At 41.3% G+C, this 5,334-nt stretch overlaps 1 non-coding gene across 1 annotated transcript; it reads right to left on the bottom strand.

Annotated features, from left to right (window-relative positions):
* Positions 1-480: 480 nt before the first annotated feature.
* Positions 481-587, bottom strand: LOC128294931 (small nucleolar RNA R71). Its single transcript, XR_008285238.1, has one exon. It is a non-coding gene; the product is annotated as a small nucleolar RNA R71 (small nucleolar RNA).
* Between the last annotated feature and the right edge of the window lie 4,747 nt (positions 588-5,334).

Here is a 5,334-nt window from a genome sequence, read left to right on the forward strand (position 1 = left end):
AGATACACAGAGAACGAGCAAGAGGATGATACTTAACCCCCAACCAAAGAGATGGCTGAAAACTAAGACAATCAGCTACCTACTGTAATTGCAGTTAATCAAAATCCTGCTCCACGCACTATGTATGATTATGCTAAACCTTCTTTAATAGGAACTGAATCAAGCATAGTTAGACCTACTGTAGCTGCAAATACTTTTAAACTAAAACCTAACACTATTCAAATGAAACAACAATTTGTTCAGTTTGATGATTTCCAGGATGAGGATCCCAACGCTCACTTAGCAAACTTCTTGGAACTATGCGATACATTTAAAATTAATGGTGTTTCTGCTGATGCCATCTGTCTTCAGTTATTCCCTTTTTTATTGAGAAACAAAGCTAAACAATGGTTGAACTCATTACCATGAGGGTCAATCACTACTTGGGAACAAATGACCGAATAATTTCTATTAAAATATTTCCCGCCGGTTAAAATGGCTAAATTACGTAATGATATCTCTTCATTTGTACAGATGGACTTAGAAACTCTTTACGATGCATGGGAGAGATATAAGGACTTACTGAGAAGGTGCCCTCACCATGGGTTAACGCTTTGGCTTCAGGTTCAAACGTTCCATAATGGCCTGAATCCTTCGACTCGGCAAATGGTTGACACAGCTGCTGGGGGAACCATCAATAATAAAACACCTGAAGATGCTTATGAGTTTATAGAAGAGATGCCATTGAATAACTATCAGTGGCAAGTCATGAGGACAAAGCCAACAAAAACAGCTGGTGTTTATAACGTCGATTCGGTCACCATGCTCTCTAATCAGGTAGAACTCTTGAATAAGAAAATTGATGGTTTTTTTAGTTCTTCATAGGTTCACCCAGTAATGCAGTGCGAAGCAAGTGGAGGTGGAACAAGCCATTTGGAATACCAACCTTATGGCCACAACATGGATAACGAGTAGTTAAATTACATGGGTAATAATTCTCGACCTCAAAACAATCCATATAGTAACACTTACAATGCAGGTTGGAGGAACCGCCCAAATTTCTCATGGGGAGGCCAAGGAAATCAGAGACCACCTCCAGGCTACCAACAACCACCCTACCAACAGGAAAAGAAGCCGAACCTTGAAGAGATGCTCTCAAAGTTTATATCAGTGTCAAAAACCCATTTTCAGAACACGGAAACAACACTTAAAAATCAACAAGCGTCAATCCAAGGGCTCGAAATTCAGATAGGTCAGCTTTCTAAACTAATCTCCGAATGAACACAAGGTAGCTTGCCAAGTAATACTGAACCCAACCCAAGAGAATAGCTCAATGCAATTAATATTCAAGATGACGAAGGAGTCGTTGAGCCTGAGCCAGAACCGAGGCAAGACACTGTGGTAAGCAAGGTCAAGGTGAGGTAGGTCATAATAAAAACAAATTAGAGAATGTTGAATATAAAACTCGTGTGCCATACCCCAACGCGACAAGGAAAGACCGCTTAGATGAACAATTTGGCAAATTCCTTAAACTCTTAAAAAAATTACATATTAACTTACCATTTATTGAAGCCCTATCGTAGATGAGCTTTTAACAAATAAGCGGAAGTTGGACGAGGCATCGCATGTGGAGCTAAACGTAATTTGCTCAACTATTCTCTAGAATAAACTACCCAACAAACTAAAAGATCCAGGGAGTTTTACGATTCCTTGCTTAATTGGTAGTTTAGATGTTAATAATGCATTAGCTGATTTAGGGGCTAGTATCAATATCATGCCTTACAAAATGTTTAAGCAACTAGGTCTTGGGAAACCTAAACAAACTAGGATGAGCATTCAATTAGCAAATAAAACTATAAGATTTCCTAAGGGTATTATTGAAGATGTACTAGTTAAAATAGATAAATTTATATTTCCTGTTGACTTCGTTGTTCTAGACATAGAGGAGGATAGCAACACTCCTTTGATCTTAGGAAGGCCGTTTTTAGCAACTGCTAAAATGATTATTGATGTTGGCATAGGTGAACTCACACTCCGTGTGGGAGACGAAACAATCACCTGGCAACACATCGGAAATTGAAGGTGATTGTTTCACCCATTCTACTAAAACTGACAATATGGTACAACCTACTTTGCAAGAAATGAGTCTGAAGGAAGCACATGAGTCATTCTCAAGCAATAGTAGAGGACCTGTTCATGAAGATCGAAGGTTACAAATCGAGGAGCTAGATGAATGACAGATGTATAAACCGAGAACGCACGATAAACCAAAACTACGCCAGGACGAGCTCAATACCTTTCTAAATCAACTAAGGTTAGAGATAGAGTCTTATTAGATGCTGCAGATCCCCACATTGTCACTACCACACCTAATGAAGAAATCCCTCTTAAGGTACTCAGCATTTTCCCATTCAGTACAATCGAGGTGAGTCATCCCAAGTTCGGCACTTTTAAGGTAAACAACACCCATTTAAAACCTTATTTTGATGAGATTGATAGCAAGAATGAGGAGTATAAACTCCTCAAACCACCATGATCATTCAACGGAGAGGTAAGTTGAGCTTAGACTATAAATAAGTGCTTCTCGGGAGCAAACCCAAGCACTAACTGTATTAATTTCTTTAAAATTTAGTCTTCAACACCTAACTTACTAACGGAGCTCTTGAATACAGGTTTTCCACAGAGACACGGCCAATAGCACGGGCGTACTTAGGGTCGTGTAAAAATAGGGTAATGATTTTCCCAAACACGGGCTACGATAAAATGCCACTGTCGTACGACATGGTCGTGGTCGAACCTGCCAAAACAACACTGGCGTGCAACACGTCTGTGTGGGAAAACTGTGGGTGAACCTGTTAAAACAGCACAGGTGTGCGACATGCCCGTGGCTAGCACTCGTGGTCAAACCGGTTAGATTGACACGGGTATGGGAGAAGCGAACAACGCCAGACACGATTGTGCGACACGACTGTGTGCACCTACACGCCCAAGGAACACGGGCGTGTACTAAATGTTAGACGTGCCCAAATTCAAAGTTCGCAAATCACACAGGCTGAAATTGGGGAACACGGGCATGTTGCCTAGCCATGTGCCCCAAAATCTATAAATACCCTGCACTATTCATTGTCTTCCCCACTCAAAAACCCTAACCCTAGCCGCTGCAAGTGCACACGGCCTCCTCGCCATGCCCGTGCGACGCTTCCAACTTCATTCCTGACACTTATTCTTCAATTCTTTAGCATTTGTTCATTCTTTTTCCTTTAACTCCACTCATTTTTAATGCTATAATCTTCATGTATCTCACACTATGCTATCATTCAAGTTTCATTTCTTTTAGATTAGTTATCATTCATTCCACATGACATATTTTTATGAAACTCTCATACCTTATTCACTTATTCTAAATCAATATTCATAATTTTCAATTGCTTCTTGTCATTTACCATTACAACTCATGCCATGTGCTAAATTTATACTCTTTATATTTCTATTAAATTCTTTACCATTTTTATTCATATCACCATACTAGTGCCACAAAAGTATGCGATTGAACTTATTGTTTTAGTTAGTTTTAGTAGTTGTGGCCTGAAATTATGATTTTTATTTAAAATTTGTCTTCGTTTTACTTTTACCACTCATCAAGATGACTTGATGATTCTAATCGCAAGTACCATGTCATCTTCACGTGGTAAAAAGGCCATTGTCCCTGCTTCAAAGAAAAGGAAGGGAACGTCATCTTCCTCGGGTCCTACCGCGGAAGTTCGTCACCCTTTCCTGAGGTTCCCCATCAGGCCCCAAGAAGAATTATTCCAAATACTCCGGGCCAGACCTTTAATTGCATGCCGCTGCATCGACTGGGCTGCGGTAGAACAAGTTTAGTTGGCTAAAGCAATTCGGGCCCTCCTAACCACCGACCCTTGGGAGCTGTTCTTTGGGATTATCGAATCAAAATACTTCGAGATCACGATAGAACTATGCTCAACGTTCCATCTTCAAACTATAATGACGAATTACGATGATCCTAGCACGGACCAATTTCGCCTAGGCGGGTTAGTCCGCCAGTTCAGCGTCCCAGAATTCGGTACGGCGCTGGGTTTATATACGAAGGAATTCAAGGAGGAGAATGACTTACATGCTCTCAACCGCCACATCCATCATTCTCCTTCATGATGCTGGGACGCACTAGTACCAGGTGAGGCCACCTACAATCCTAGCCGCTCCAAGGCATCGGCTTTCCCTCCATCTCTGAGGTACCTATACGCCATTTTGGCTCACACGATTATAGGAAGGCGAGAGAGCACCAGCGTCGTCAACACTCACGACGCCTACTTTTTATGGTGTATGTCGCACAGGCACGTCATTGACCTTGCCTATTTCATCGCCCTCGAGACTCAGCACCAAACAGAGCAGCGTAGGAAGGGGGTCATCTCCATTGGCCCCTATGTTATTCGATTGGCTCAACACTTCCGGCTCCTCAGCACCGCAGCCCAAGAATCATCCTTAACCCTCATTTGATAGATGTCTCCACAAGGTATCTCGAGCATGCTTAGCATGAGGATGATCGAAAAGCGCCGAGGAACCTACCCTCCTTAATATCGTCTCGCCCAATCTATCGAGGAGGAGGCCTACGAGGACATTCCCGATGATGTCCCCCCACAGCACGCGGACCCACCATCTCAGCCACTATCACCCTCTCGTCCAGTTCATACGGCGGCTTCATATGCTGACATCTCTAAGTGCCTCACTTGATTCGAGCAGTAGTGTTTTCAATGATTTGACAACATTGATGCTACTCTACAGTAGATTTGTCAGCACCTCCACATCTCATCGCCAGTCCCACCTCGCGAACTATCCAGCGATGAAGATGTTTAAAAACATTTATTTATTATTTTATGTTTTTAATTTTTATTAAAACTACTTTTTATTTTTATTAAGATTTTAGAATTTTATTTTATTATCAATTTCGGTTATTTTACTAAGAGTAATTATTCTTACTAATATCCCCTAAAAAGTTCCTTATTTTATCACAGTTATATAGAGCTCCTAAGCTCATCATCGCATAGGAACTAAAAGCTCCACCGGGGAAAGTTCTCCACAACTGCCATGTCCTGATCGCCCACAACCATAGCTACTACTAGATATAATATTGTTTTGGTGTAGGACTTATGGACTAATGAACCTCTACTACTGCCAGAGTATCCTCCTCCACTCTCGCACTGATTACTCTCCAAAACTCCAATTCGAGGAATTCATCATACAAGAAGTTTCACTTTCCCCCTATCTTATGATTACAAATTTATTTTTTCCTATCTATCTTTGTACATTGAGGGCAATGTACATCTTAAGTGTGGGGGG

Source organism: Gossypium arboreum, chromosome 6, assembly GCF_025698485.1.
Source record: "Gossypium arboreum isolate Shixiya-1 chromosome 6, ASM2569848v2, whole genome shotgun sequence".
Classification (NCBI taxonomy): domain Eukaryota; kingdom Viridiplantae; phylum Streptophyta; class Magnoliopsida; order Malvales; family Malvaceae; genus Gossypium; species Gossypium arboreum.